The sequence below is a fragment of the Tachyglossus aculeatus genome, chromosome 2 (assembly GCF_015852505.1).
Source record: "Tachyglossus aculeatus isolate mTacAcu1 chromosome 2, mTacAcu1.pri, whole genome shotgun sequence".
NCBI lineage: Eukaryota > Metazoa > Chordata > Mammalia > Monotremata > Tachyglossidae > Tachyglossus > Tachyglossus aculeatus.
The window spans coordinates 29,386,382-29,402,005 of record NC_052067.1 but is presented as its reverse complement, the minus strand read 5'-3'; the positions used below and the strand labels follow the sequence as shown (position 1 = coordinate 29,402,005).

At 43.8% G+C, this 15,624-nt stretch overlaps 1 non-coding gene across 1 annotated transcript; it reads left to right on the top strand.

Moving 5' to 3' along the window:
• Positions 1-12,555: 12,555 nt before the first annotated feature.
• LOC119923483 lies at positions 12,556-12,693 on the top strand. The gene has a single exon (XR_005448870.1). It is a non-coding gene; the product is annotated as a small nucleolar RNA SNORA7 (small nucleolar RNA).
• Positions 12,694-15,624: the final 2,931 nt, after the last annotated feature.

Sequence of the window (15,624 nt, the reverse complement as noted above, 5' to 3'; positions counted from 1 at the left end):
CCAGACTGAGCCCCTTCCTTCCTGCCCATCCGCCAAGCTAGCTCTCTTCCTCCCTTCAAGGCCCTACTGAGAGCTCACCTCATCATCATCATCAATCGTATTTATTGAGCGCTTACTGTGTGCAGAGCACTGTACTAAGCGCTTGGGAAGTACAAGGTGGCAACATATAGAGACAGTCCCTACCCAACAGTGGGCTCACAGTCTAAAACCTCCTCCAGGAGGCCTTCCCAGACTGAGCCCCTTCCTTCCTCTCCCCCTCGTCCCCCTCTCCATCCCCCCATCTTACCTCCTTCCCTTCCCCATAGCACCTGTATATATGTATATATGTTTGTACATATTTATTACTCTATTTATTTTACTTGTACATATCTATTCTATTTATTTTATTTTGTTAGTATGTTTGGTTTTGTTCTCTGTCTCCCCCTTTTGGACTGTGAGCCCACTGTTGGGTAGGGACTGTCTCTATATGTTGCCAACTTGTACTTCCCAAGCGCTTAGTACAGTGCTCTGCACACAGTAAGCGCTCAATAAATATGATTGATTGATTCCTCTCCCCCTCGTCCCTCTCTCTATCCCCCCGTTTTACCTCCTTCCCTTCCCCACAGCACCTGTATCTATGTATATGTGTTTGTACATATTTAGTACTCTATTTATTCAGGTCATGGGTTCGAATCCCGCTCCGCCACACGTCTGCTGTGTGACCTTGGGCAAGTCACTTAACTTCTCGGAGTCTCAGTTACCTCATCTGTAAAATGGGGATGATTGTGAGCCCCAAGCAGGTCAACCAGATCACCTTGTATCCCCCCAGCACTTAGAACAGAGCTTTGCACATAGTAAGCGCTTAGCAGATGCTATTATTATTATTATTACTATTATTATTATTATTATTACTTATTTTACTTGTACCTATTCTATTTATTTTATTTTGTTAGTATGTTTGGTTTTGTTCTCTGTCTCCCCCTTCTAGACTGTGAGCCCACTGTTGGGTAGGGACTGTCTCTATATGTTGCCAGCTTGTACTTCCTAAGCGCTTAGTACAGTGCTCTGCACACAGTAAGCGCTCAATAAATACGATTGATTGATTGATTGATTAAATATGTGGGGCGCGCAGCTCCGCGGGCCCGGGGGGTGCATGGGCGTGCAGCCCCTTGGGCCCAGGAAGCAGGGGCGCACGGCTCCCTGCGCGGCCCTCCCTAGAAATAATAATAATAATAATAATAATGGCATTTGTTAAGCGCTTACTATGTGCTTAGCACTGTTCTAAACGCTGGAGGGGATACAAGGTGATCGGGTTGTCCCACGTGGGGCTCGCAGTCTTCATCCCCATTTCGCAGATGACGGAACTGAGGCTCAGAGAAGTGAAGTGACTTGCCCAAGGTCCCACAGCAGACATGCGGCGGAGGCGGAATTAGAACCCACGACCTCTGACTCCCAAGCCCGGGCTCTTGCCACAAAGCCACGCTCTATCTCTATCAAAAACAGCAGCAGCAGAAGCAGCTTATTACTCATCAGCCTCCCTAATGCAACCTTCTTGCCTCCCTCCTTTCCAAGAACTCAGAATGGGATCTCTCGTTGGCTAAATCATCATCATCATCAATCGTATTTATTGAGTGCTTACTGTGGCAGAGCACTGTACTAAGCGCTTGGGAAGTACAAGTTGGCAACATATAGAGACAGTCCCTACCCAACAGTGGGCTCACATATTCAACAATGTATCGGCATCTTGTTAGTTGGCAGACTTTTTTTTTTTCCTAACATGCCTGTGGCCCTCCGGCCTGTAGCACCAAAAAAAGGATCAGTCTCCCGAGCCCTACACTGGAGCCTTGCACTAGCCATTCGGAGCAGCGCTCTCCATTCCCTCTCGTTCGTTCATTCATTCATTCAATTGTACGTATTGAGCGCTTACTGTGTGCAGAGCACTGTAGTAAGCGCTTGGGAAGTACAAGTCGGCAACATATAGAGACGGTCCCTACCAAGCAACGGGCTCACAGTCTAGAAGGGGGAAGACAGAAAACAAAATAAGTAGACAGGTGTCAAAGCTGTCAAAATAAATAGAATTATAGCTATATGCACAGCATTAATAAAATAGAGTAGTAAATATGTACAAGTAAAATAGAGTAATAAATATGTACAAATATATACAAGTGCTGTGGGGAGGGGAAAGGGATTTGGGTAGAGGGAGGGGGGCGATGGGGAGGGAAGGAGGAGAGGAAAAAGGGGGCTCAGTCTGGAAGGCCTCCTGGAGGAGGTGAGCTCTCAGTATGGCTTTGAAGGGAGGAAAAGAGCTAGCTTGGCGGATGTGTGGAGGGAGGGCATTCCAGGCCAGGGGAAGGACGTGGGCTGGGGGTCGACGGTGGGACAGGCTCAGTGAGGAAGTTAGTGGCAGAGGAGCGGAGGGTGCAGGCTGGGCTGGAGAAGGAGAGAAGGGGGGTGAGGTAGGAGGGGGCGAGGTGATGGACAGCCTTGAAGCCGAGAGTGAGTTTTTGCTTCATTCGTAGGTTGACAGGCAGCCACTGGAGATTTTTGAGGAGGGGAGTGACATGCCCTGAAAGCAGAAGCTAATTGTCAAGGACCTAGCCCAAGTTATCAGCACGGCAAGTTCGAAATGTTTTGGAAGTTAATCCCTTGACATAAAATCCTCTGCAGTGTTTTATTTCAGACTTTACATTAAGATACTTATGATAGGAACAAAAAGTGGGACAATACCAAAAATGAGCATGTCGGTTTAGATTTAAAACGGATGTCAGTTTAGATTTAAAATGAGATGTTCTATTATCCCCAGGTAGATAGCAGAAGCATCCAGTGCGTTGTAGCGACAATTTCATTCTAATACTGAACCCTTACTCACTACTTTTCATCTATATTAAAATTATCGATGGAGTTGATCTCATTGTAACTTCTTCAATCTATCAATAATAGTGGTTGTGCACTTACTGTGTGCAGAGTACTGTCGTGAGCACCTGGGGGAGTGCATTATGGTAGTAGACTGGATTCCCGTCCTCGAATTTAAAGTCTAGGGGAGGAGACAGATTAAATCACTTAAAGGTAAGGGAGGGGAAGCAATAGAGTGTAGGGAGATGTACCCAAGTGCAAAGGGAGAGAGGTAGGAAAGGTTGCGTACCCCTGCTCAGGTACCTCGCCCACCTAGGTGATGCTTAAATTAGTAGCACCAAAAAAAGTTCTCTGTCAATACATGGAAAATATGTCTTTGAAGACAGTAATAAAATTCATTTGGGACCTGAATCTGTACAAGTTAAATCTGGAATCAGTGGGGCCGGTGCAAAGTAAAACTCTTTTAGGAGCAACTTTCTAACAAGACTCTCCAGGAAACCAAGACATCACCACACCTACCTGAATAACAGACAACATTTCCGGCTAGGACGTCTCGGCTCCTTCTGTTCCCTAGCTCCATCCTCACCCTCCTAACCTAATTCTATCCACAGACGTCACCTCTACCACACCTCACTCCTACCCTGGTGGCCTCAGATGCTCCTCCTGATCCAGGCAGCTTGGTAGTGCACTTAGGAGATGAGCGTGGAGTCATGAGCACTCCCGGCTAGCAGCCCTCATTCATTTGGGTGAAGAAGGACACACTTTCAAGGCAATAATGCACTGGTTACATTGCTGTAATCAGCCCTTGCTGTCACAGAAAGAACCTATATCAAATATCCCCATTGTTAGCTGGATAACAAGTCAGCTTCCATTAGTACCATTAAGACACAGTTGGAATCTGCCATTTTTTCAGCTTTCCATTAAATTCGCCCTTGTACGGTGTGTGTTTCAAAAATGCCTATTGCTGATTGTCCACTCGGTCTTTCTGATGTGAACTGGGGAAAATGTGTTTCTTTGAGGCAGTTCCAGATCAGCTGGGCATCTATACTAGCCATCACTGCAAGCCCAACATAAATCCCCCTGTTGCTTCCAGTTTGGTGCCAGGTAAGCTATTTCACTGCTCTTTTCCTCACTGGAACTGCCTTTGCTCCACTCCATACTCCTAATGCCCTCTTTTATACTTCTACCCCCAGGACTTCCCTGGATCCTCGAAGCCCCCAAAGTGCTCTCCCTCCCCCGATGCTCCCCTGAGCCCTACCCATACAGTCATGGCTGGGAATCCCAAACCACCCCGCATTTGCCTTCCTTGAAAATTTGTCCCACCTCCTCAGCCCACAGTCAATCAATCAATCGTATTTATTGAGCGCTTACTATGTGCAGAGCACTGTACTTTCCAGCCCACTCTATCTGGATTTCCAAAGCTACAGAGAAGGAGGTGTGGCCTAGGATGGAAGCGGCATGACCTAGTGGATGCTTGGGCCTGAGAGTCAGCAGGACCTGGGTTCTAATCTCAGCTCCACCACTTGTCTGCTGTGTGACCTTTTCCGTGCCTCAGTTACTCATCTGTAAAAAGGGGATAAAGACGTTGAAACTTGGACAGATTAGCTTGTATCTACCCCAATTCCTGGCACATAGTAAGTGCTTAATAACCATAAAAAAGGAGGAGGAGGAGGGGGAGGGAGACCACTTCCACCTTCCCTTCCACCCTACAGCTTTGGAAGTCCTGTGTGGTATCAGTTGGAGGGGAACCATGTGGCAAGGAAATGAGAGGGGCAGGGAGGGAGTGTCAAGTTAGGAAAAACGACCCGAGGTAGATTTAGACTTTCATGTGCCCGGTGCCGAGGATGGGAGGAAAAGGGAAGCATGCAGTGGAGCTGTTGGGACAGATGTTTAGAGGAGTGCAGGGCAATTGGGGTGGTCAGTAGGATAGTGTAAGGATGGGTGAGAAAATGGAATTGCTTACTTGGGGGACAGGAAAGAGCAACATTCAGATTTTTTTTTTATAATGGCATTTATTAAGCACTTACTATGTGCAAAGCACTGTTCTAAGCGCTGGGGAGGTTACAAGGTGATCAGGTTGTCCCATGGGGGGCTCAGAGTCTCAATCCCCATTTTACAGATGAGGTAACTGAGGCACAGAGAAGTTAAGTGACTTGCCCAAAGTCACACAGCTGACAATTGGCAGAGCCGGGGTTTGAACTCATGACCTCTGACTCCAAAGCCCATGCTCTTCTCCACTGAGCCACGCTGCTTCTCATTTATATTTATATAAATTTATTTATATAAATAAATAAATTTATATAAATAAATAAATTTATTTATATAAATAAATAAATTTAGATTTATATTGAGTTTTCCAGTTGCCTAGCAAATTGCTTAAGCTTTAAGGCTATTGAGTTTTTGACTACTACTTTGTTTACTTGGCAAGCAACCTGTCAAACAAGCCATTGAAATTAAATAATTTATTTAGTTTAAATCAATGGTCATCAAAATATCCTTGTTTTCACCAAAACCCCTTTTCAGATTTCTATTAAGGCTTAGTTTTAGTGACCAAATGCCATTCACTGGTAATGTTCTGTTGCATCTTTTGCTCTGTTCTCCAATTTCGTAAGCAGTGACTAAAAAGGAAAAGATATTTAGGGAAAAATAAACCCGGAAGAAACCAAATTTAATGTTGCAATTAATTATGAGGCCACAGTTTCCATTATTCTGAAGACACATAAGGCCAGGTACATGGGGCTATGTAGAGGATAAAGGTCAGAGACTAGAACACAGTAATGATTTGTGTGTTTGCAACATTTCTGCCCTCAAGAAACCCCAGAGGACTGAATCTGCATGCCTTTCAGAGTATGTTACTAATCAAATTTAAAATTGGGAATATGTGTAAATATGATGAATTGTAATTGCTTTATTTGCACCCTCAGTCTGCCTGGAGGGTCAGTGCTCCCTAGGCTTTGGATTGGAAACTTCTGGTGGTCAAAGACAGCCTTTATCTCCCTTTGTAGAAATAGATACAAGATCTATATGTAGCACAGTTATTATTATTATTATTATTATTATTATCATTATTATTATTATTTTCTGGCAAAGACAGCCTTTATCTCCCTTTGTAGAAATAGATACAAGATCTATATGTAGCACAGTTATTATTATTATTATTATTTTGTGGTTGTGGGGAGGTGAAATATGAAAGCTGCCGGGAATAAGCATGCATATTGGATAGAGCATGGGCCTGGGAGTCAGAAGGTCATGGGTTCTAATCCTGGCTCTGCCGCTTGTCTGCTGTGTGACCTTGGACAAGTCACTTCAGTTCTTGTGCCTCAGCTACCTCATGTGTAAAACAGGAATTGAGGCTGAGAGCCCCACATGGGATGGACTGTACCCAACTCGATTTGCTTAACAAATACTTTTATTGTTCATATTGGGAATCAATTGATCAATGTACTTTTGTAATGCTTTCATTCTGCAGGTAGTCACCCTACCCTCAGCCCCACAGCAATTACATACATAGCTATAACTTATTTATATTAATCTCTGTTCCCCCTCTAGACTGTAAGCTTGTTATCAGCAGGGAAGATTTCTACCCCCTCAGTTGTATATTATTCTCCTAAGCACTTAGTACAGTAAGCACACAGTAAGAGCTCAATTACTACCATTGATGACTTGATTGATAATTAATGCTCAACGTGTGGAGTGGAAATCATATCAAATTATTTGGATTTTACGGTTAAGCAAATGAATGCAGACGAGGTGAGAAATTTGCCTACCAGCGGCAAGTTTATCAATCAATCCATCAATGGTTTTCATTGAGTGCTTAATGTACTGTACTAAGTGCACGGGGGAGTACATCACAACAGAGTTGGTAGACACATTCCCTGCCCATAGAGAGCTTTCAGCCTACTATCCTGTGGAGGAAGCACTCAGAAAATTTAAGCGCTCAATCAATCAATGGTATTTAAACTTGGAGATTTTCCATCTGCAGAATCACAGTGTCATGATGCCATGATAACATGAATATAAAAATTGGGGAGAGTTACAGAGGGGCTTGGCCTGACTGGGCCAGAGGGAATGAGATAAGGTGTGGGCAGAGAAGAGGATTATTGGATATATGTCGGTCCCATGGCTTCAACTACCATCTCTTTGTGGATGATTTTCAAATCTACCTCTCCAGCCTTGACTTCTCTTCTTTTCTACAGTCTCACATTTCCTCCTGCCTTCAGCCATCAGAGGAACTGAGAAGAAACAGCCAGAGAAGTAGAAGGAGAAGCAGGAAGGAACCGTGTCAGAAGAAAATGAAATTAGTGCTTCCAGAAGAAGTGAGGGGTCCACAGTGTTGAAGGCAGCCAAGGGGTTGAGCAGGATTAGGGGCAGAGTAAAGTCCTTTAGATTTGGCAAAAAGAAGGTTGTGGGTGATCTCAATGGAGTCTAGGAGGCAACATGGAGGCTACTGCACCATCCTGCCTGTTTACAAGGCTTAGGTAGATATGTCTTGTCAAGGTGGGGAAAAGAAGAAAAGGAGAGGGAAAGGGAGGAGGAGGAGAAGAGACAAAGGCAGATTTAAGAGATGAACTGAAGAAGAATCAATGGCAGACAGATTGGGAATTACAGGAAAGAGCCAAAAAAGATTGGGTTTAGTGCCATTAAAGGTGGTGATTAAGTTGAGAAGAGGAAAATGAACTAACATGCTCAGTTTTAGACATGTTTAGGTGGGCAGGTGTCCTGCAGACAGTAAGAAAAGCAGAACTGTACAAAGACTGGTAAGTCAATTCTGAAGATGTAGATTTCCAGTGCTTAGAACAGTGCTTTGCACATAGTAAGTGCTTAAGAAATACCACTATTATTATTTAGAAGTCAGCCCCAAGTCAAGAGCATAGTCAAGGAAGACTTTAGAATTCCTGCGTGGCAGGACACTGGATGATTCAGTCAGTCATGCGGCCTCTCAATTACAAATGTAATTATCTTTCTTGAAAACATTGCTATTATTAAAAAGAAATCCACTTAAACAAGTGTGCTGACCATGAATATATCCAAGTTCAGAATTCATCTCTAAGAAGAGGTACTTTAGAGCAGTCTTGCAAATAGTGGCACCATTAACAATTCATCCTAGCAAGTGGTAAAGGGTGCTGATTCCATTGATTTCATCACTAGTGTATTTTCATAGGGAGAGACAGAGATAAATCACATTTGTGGAATGGTAAATGTTTTGTCCTTATTTGCAAAGTTGCAAATAAGTGAGGGGTTATCAAAGCTACTTTGGCTAAAAAACATCAACTCAAAAAAAATCATGAAAAATGGAAAGTATTTGCATGTCAGTGTATGGTCCTTCAGGGCATAACAGATGTTACTAGACTAGACCATCCCCTCTGTATTGAAATACACCTTGAGAGTGAATTAATTTAGTTTGTGTCTTTATTGATGGCAAAGGATTTGATAAAATGAAGAATAATATGAAATAACAATATTAAATCCCCAAAGTATATGACTCCAATAATTGAAAAAAAAGTCAAAATGTTTTCTTTACATGTTTAATTCCTCTAGCATCAATTCCTCTCTCATATGTCTATGTTGCAAAGAGTAAAGTGAGTTTAAAGCAATTTGGCACTTCCATTTCTCATCCAGCTTGCCAACCATATATTTGATAAATGTCACATTTGCACCTCAGAAGTTTTTTAGAATGAGCAAATGCTTTTCTTAGAAACTCCTTCAGCCAAAGAGTCAACCTGTTCAGAACCTGTCATGTTTCCAGTTGTATTACTAACTCTGTTGGCTCCAACAAACCATTCCTCAACAGTATCAAACTAGCACATGATTTCTCTCTTCCTGTTTCCAGTTAGACCTCTATTCTACTGTCTAACTAAAAAGATGGCAGACCTGTCACAAGGTTCAACTATCTTGGTATGAAAACTGTACCTTGGAATCCCCATCTCAACTGTTCATTTTAAGCATAGGGTTATGTAAAAGGAAAAAAGGTGGGGTCAGGTTTTCAAAACTGACGTCAAATGTAGATATATATTTAAGGACTATTAAAGGACTGTTAAATTTAGAAGACCAAATCATATCCTAATAAAAGGTGAATTAGGCACTTGTTCTTAAGCATTCTGAAGATGCAGCCATCCCAGCAAACATCATCAATGGTACTTGAGCACTTTCTTTGTGCAAAGCATTATACTAAGCACTTGAGAGAGTACAATAGGATAGAGTTGCTAGACACATTCCCTGACCACAATGAGCATACAGGCCCCAGAGAAGCGCTAATAAAGATCAGAGCCATACCAGAGCCAAATCAAAATGTAACCAAAGAACTGAATACTGGCTCCCCCGGCACCTACTCAGAGTCAAATTTCTGCTCAGCTTGGCAGGTCGTGCCTGCCTTATTCTGCTCTTCCTTCCGGGCCAAATTTTGCCACTTGCTTCTCCCCCCATTGTCATCTTGCCCGGCCTCAGGTCAGCTCACTATCATGATGGATTTATAATTTAGCTGCCCGGGAAGACTAAGCATCACCACCTTTAGTTTTTTTTTAATAAAAATCATTTTAAATAATTACAAAATTGTTATTTGTTGAAATAAGTGTTTATACTTATTTCAACATTGTGAGTTTGCTCTGAACTGTGTTCCATTATTGCTGAAGGGAATTAATCCTAGGGGTCCTTGCTGCTCCAGGCAGGGCTCCAAGGTTTCCAACAGCCGCAACCTTCCCAACTTCCAGATGCCTTGGAAATAGCCCAAGCTGGCTGATGGAGAGCCATCCTTTAACGACCCTATCTTCCAAGTCCAGAAACCAAAATAGCACCAAACTGATGGATGTGGTTTTGGGTCAAACAGAAGAGGAAATAGCTCTCAAATCTGGCGCTTTCATCACCCCACCCCAACCCCAATTTAGTAGATGCTTACATTATTGAAGAAGAAAGGAAGCAGGGAAACGTCCTCGGTAAAGGGAACCATTGCCACCCTTCCAACCGTCTCTGAATAAAACTTTCTCTAGTGCTGCTCCTTGGTTTCATTCTGAACTGGAGACAAATGCAATAGCCCTATTTGTGCCCTATCAGAGACCAGGGTTTAGCTACATTTGGCTCATGAGCCACATATGGCTCTTAGATGAAAATGTGGAAGAGCAAACCCTAGGCCCAACTCCAGTGAACAGCCATATGCCCAGGGCTTGCTCTTCCTGCTGCAGGTGTTCAACAGGCAGTTTTGAGGCAAAGCCACCCCTCAGTCAGGAAGCTGTGGCCCCCTTCCTCCCACCTTCCCCACACTCTCTGGCTGCAGCTTCAATGGGCACTGGAGCCATGCTGCTCTGGGAAAGTGCCCACCCACCCACCATGTGCAGGGCAGAGCCATGGAGTGGGATGCCTCCCTTTCTCCCCCAGCCTCCCCTGCTTCCTATTTCTCCTTTTTCCCTTCCTTCTCCCTCTCCTGTGCACCATTCCCTGCCCAATCTCTCGAGACGCATTCTGTTGTACTCCCTGGGAGCCAGCATGGTGTGGAGGGAAAGAGAGCACTGAATACTCCTTCAAACATTCCTGCAGCTAAAGCAGGGGAGATGGCATTTATAAAATTTGCCCTCGGGCCGGATCTGCAGTCGGTCCCCATAGAACCACTCACTAGAGGCAGCATGGAATAGTGGATAGAGCGGGGCCTGGGAATCACAAGTTCATGGGTTCTAATCCCAGATCTGCCATTTGTCTGCTGTGTGACCATGGGCAAGTCACTTGACTTCTCTGTGCCTCAGTTACCTCATCTGTAAAATGTGGATTGAGATTGTGAGCCCCAAATGGGACAGGGACTGTGTCCGACCTGATTTGCTTGTATCCACCCTAGCACTTAGTACAGTGCCTGACACATAGTGAGCACTTGAGAAATACCACAATTATAATTATTAGTCCCCAGCTGTAACCCCACTTCTCATTCCCAGCCCCAGCCATGGGAGTCAGGGATAGGGAGAGCAGGATGGGGGCCCACATAACAGCGCTTATATGTCGGCCACCTTTTCCCTCCCCTTCCTCTTCCCTTCCTCGGCTAGGGATCGGGACTGGATTTGGGGAGGAGTAGGGAGATACAACAGAATTAGCCCTGTTGGCAGCAACAGCAGTTGCTATATGGAGGCTAGAGCGTCAAGGAGCAACATGATGAAATGATTACATCACACTGAGCAGTGTGCAGTGTGATGTCATTTTGTTTTGGTCGACAACAAAAAAACATTGTCAACCCCTACTTTGACCTTTCAAGGATTAAAGAAAGATCAGAACTGAATTTGAGTTTGATGTCTTATAAAGATGTAGCAGGATTACTGTAAACTCCCTGGCCATGGCACTGAAGGAAGGAAGGTGCCATCTTACAGATCCTCCAAGCCCAAGGGAAGCCTAAGCAGTGTAGCTGTAGCGTCAACTTTGTGCCTGTTCTTTTCTCCTTTTTTAAAAAAATAGTTTCACCCTCCAAAATGTGTCATTTCCAGTTGGAGTCTAAGGGAAATCCACCACCGCCACTATCCTTTAGGCTGTCATATTGTTGTGGGCAGGGAACACGTCTACCAACTCTGTTGTACTGTACTCTTTCAAGGGCTTAGTACAATGCTTCACACACAGTAAGCTTTCAATAAATATTATTGATATATTATCCAGCCAGGTCCCACTGGATCATGCATCTTCAGTGATTTCCTCCGCTCCCATTTCTTTCTCTAGCTTTCACTGCCACTTTCTCCTCTTGATCCTTCTCCCTCTTCCATTGTTTCCTCCTTTTTGCTGCTGCTGCTTCCAATTTTTCCACGGCATCTTTGACAAGCCCTCTTGGTCCATTTTGGGGATATAAAAAACCATCAGTCAAACAGAGAAGGCAGAATCAGCTTCAAGCAACAAGATGGTGGGTAGTGGAAGTTAATCGACCACCTTGGCCACTCCCTTGCCTGTGGCAGTCACAGGGGTAATCAATCAATGTTATTCACTGAGCACTTACTGTATGGGAGAGAACAACGCAATAGATTTGGTAGATGAGACTCTGGTCCCCATGCATTTCATTCATCCATTCATTCAATCATATTTCTAGAGCTCTTAGTGTGCGCAGAGCACTGTACTAAGTGCTTGAAAAGTACAATACAGCAATACAGAGAGACAATCCCTGCCCACCCGGCCTCCCAAGACCCAGTGGTCTCCAGGGTGGTCACATACCTCCTGGCCAAAGCACAGTTGTCCAGTTGTCCATGATGGCCAGGGGAAACTTGTTTCATGAGCACAGTGGTCCCAGGATAGTGTCAGCCTCCTCTCCATCTCCATCACTCATAGAGGAACAGTCAGTCCCCCAGTCCTGACATTCTGCGGAGTAGTAGCCATTGTGGTCACCCTCTTAGCCCACCCTGGCCCATATGAGGTGGGTCCAGCCCTATATTCATCACCTTGGGAACAAAAGGAGTTGGAGGCAGAGGGAGTAGGAGGGCTGGTGGGTTGTGAGGGGGAAGGGCTCAGGCAGCTTGAAAGGTACTAAATGAGACCCAACTTTTGTAGATTTCCAGTCCTGCTCAAACACTCTTGACACTTGTTCACTCTTGTGGAGGCTCTAGAGTTTCATCAGAGACCTCCATCAAGAAGAGCTGGCCACCCAACTAAAAAAAAAAATTACACAAACAAAAACACTGACTTTATCTCCACAGCTGGAAACCCATGGTTAGTATCTATGCCTAGGATACTTGATAGCTGGGTCTAGGCACTTGTTTAGGGGGTAAAAACAATCTTCCCCTCTCAGGGTTGTGCCTGGAGAGTTTCCAGTACTCTACCAGTCTCGGCTATGGGAGGAAGAGTCAAGCGGAGACCTTCCCATTCCATTCCTAGCTTGGGCAGTGGCTAGCGAGTAGAAGGCAAACTGCTACAAGTTAAAACTCACCCATGCTGGGCAGCAGCAGCATGGGAGAGAGTCGAGGGGGTAGACTCGAGTTTACTGCGTGGAAGGCATCAATGGTGAACCAATTCTGCAGTTTTACCAAGAAAACTCTATGGATATACTACCAGAGTGATAGCAGATGGAGAGCAGGGCGTTCGGGGAGAGATGTGTCGATGGTGTCGCTATGGGTCGGAAATGACAACAACATAAGACAAGACAAAGACAATGTACGGATTTGGGCCTAACTACATGGCCTAATTACCATCAATTTTAAATTCCTTTTTGACAATAAGAATAACCTGGAGTGTTCAAATGGCACTTTCCATGAAAACTCTGTCATTTTTTGATTTTCATTTCTATGAGTTTGCTTTTGAAATAATAAAACCTTTTGAGGGTCTTTCTATATGTCTTTATAAACATTTTTCATTGGTTATGCATTTACCAGAAATAACAGGTCAACATGTGCAAAACATCAGGAAAGCCAGAAGGAGAACCAGGGGAAACATCAATTGATTTTTGTTTTTATTCTGGAATCTGATTGTTCACTGCAGTGCTAAAGGCTTAAGATATTTCTCCTTTAAGTTCACACAAGGATGTTATTGTAAAAATTGGCTAAAGCATCTAAAACAAAAGGAAAGCTATCCATGATTCTTAAACACTTCACACAAGAAGCACTGAAGGATACCCTAAACCTATAACTTAAAGAAACTGGGCCCGTCAACATCGGAAAAAGGTAAGAATAAAAAACAAAAGTAACTGAGAAGCCAGAAGTAGCTTCTATTTTTCTATGATATTTATGGTATTTCATTGAAAGGTCTCCATCTTGTACATCTATTTTAAATTCCCCAGGCTCCTATACAGTGTGCTGCCCACAGTATGTATTCAATAAATGCTGCTGAAAATAATGATGACTGCTGATGAGGTGGCAAAAGGGCCTCCTGCATCATACCAGTGCAAGGAGAAGTAGCCTTGGGGATATTTTATTATGGTATTTGTTAAGCGCTTACTATGTGCCAGACACTGTACTAAGCCCTGGGGTAGATACAAGTTGTTCAGGTGGGACTGAGTCCAGATCCCACATGGGGCTCACAGGTTTAATTCCCATTTTACAGGTGAGGTAACTGAGGCACGGAGAAGCTAAGTGACTTGCCCAAGATCACACAGCAGAAAAGTGGTAGAGTTGAGATTAGAACCCAGGCCCTTCTGACTCCCATGCCTGCGTTCTATCCACTATGCAATGCTGCTTCTTGTGGAGGATGACAAAGGTCATCCTTGTTAGCCTGTGGCTTTCACAAACCGATGTCCCCTAACCCAGCCGGCATCCTCTGAAGGGCACTAAAGATGGACAGAAAGATGAAATATGTCTAGAAATGAGCCCACTAAAAAAAAAACCTTGGCATAATTCTCAACTCATGTCTCTCATTCAACTCACATATGCAATCTGTCACTAAATCCTGTCAGTTTAACCTTCACAACATCACTAAAATCAGTCCCTTCTTCTCCATCCAGAGTACTACCACATTAATCCAAGCACTGATTACTGTATCGGCCTGCTTGCTGACCTCCCTGTCTTCTGCCTCTTCCTATTCCAGTCCATACTTCACTCTGGCTGCCCAGATCATTTTTCTACAGAAATGTTCAGGACATGTTTCCCCACCCCTCAAGAACCTCCAGTGGTTGTCCATCCACCTCCGCATAAAACAGAAATTTGTTACCATGGACTTTAAAGCACTGGATCACCTTGCTCCTCCTACCTTACCTTGCTTCTCTCCTACTACTACTCAGCCCATATACTTTGTTCCTCTAATACCAACCTACTCATTGTACTTTGATCTCGTCTATTTCACTGCCAACCACTCACTCACATCCGCCTAAGGCCTGGCATTCCCTCCCTCTTCATATCCAGTAGACAATCACTCTCCCAACCTTCAAAGCCTTACTGAAGGCAGATCTTTTCCAAGTGGCCTTCCCTGACTAAGCCCTCATTTCCTTTTCTCACACTCCCATCTACATCACCCTTGCACTTGAATTTGCTCCTTTTATTCACCTCCCTCAGCCCCACTTTATGTACAATATCAGTAATTCATTTATTTATTTTAATGTCTGTTTCCTCCTCTAGACTGTAAGCTCATTTTGGACAGGAAATATCTCTACTAACTCTGTAATATTGTACTCCCCTACAGGCTTAGTACGGTGGTCTACACACAGTAAATGCTCAGTAAATGTGATTGATTGATTGCATGTGTTCCATACCTACTCCCATCAGTTCTCAATGTCAATAGTACTGAAATATGAACTATAGAAAAAAAAGAGATCTTTTAGTAAAGATGAGTATTATGACTATGAAAGTCATAGATGCATTAGAATACTGTTCTGGACTGAACAGCATTAAAGTCAGGAAAAGCTGTGTTGGTTTTACTTTTAAGACTTCAGAAAGGATAAATTTTAATCTCAGAATCATCCAGCTAGAAGGGACTTTAAGAGATCAGTTTGTCCAGCACTCTGCATCACAGTAGCTGAAGAGACTACACTCAGCGGTCCAATCTTTTTTAGAAACTATTTACCTATAGTCTCATATTTGCACCCAAAGTATGACATACTAATTTACTCTCAACCAGGTCCCTGCTTTATCTAGTCCTTTTCACAATTCCTCACACATGCTTACACACACACACACACACACACACATACGCACGCGCGCACACACCCCCCACTCAAAAACATACACTGGACCTGATCCCTGATACTGGTGAGCTGAAAGTAGCAGTAGCAGCAGGCAGCAAGAAGACTTAACATAAGAAAACATATTCTGTCTGCTTAAATCAAGAAAGCCTTGCACATAATAATAATTGAAACACTTGTTAAGCACTTACTCTGTGGCAAACACTGTACTAAGAGCTGTGTCAGGTTGGGCACAGTCCCTG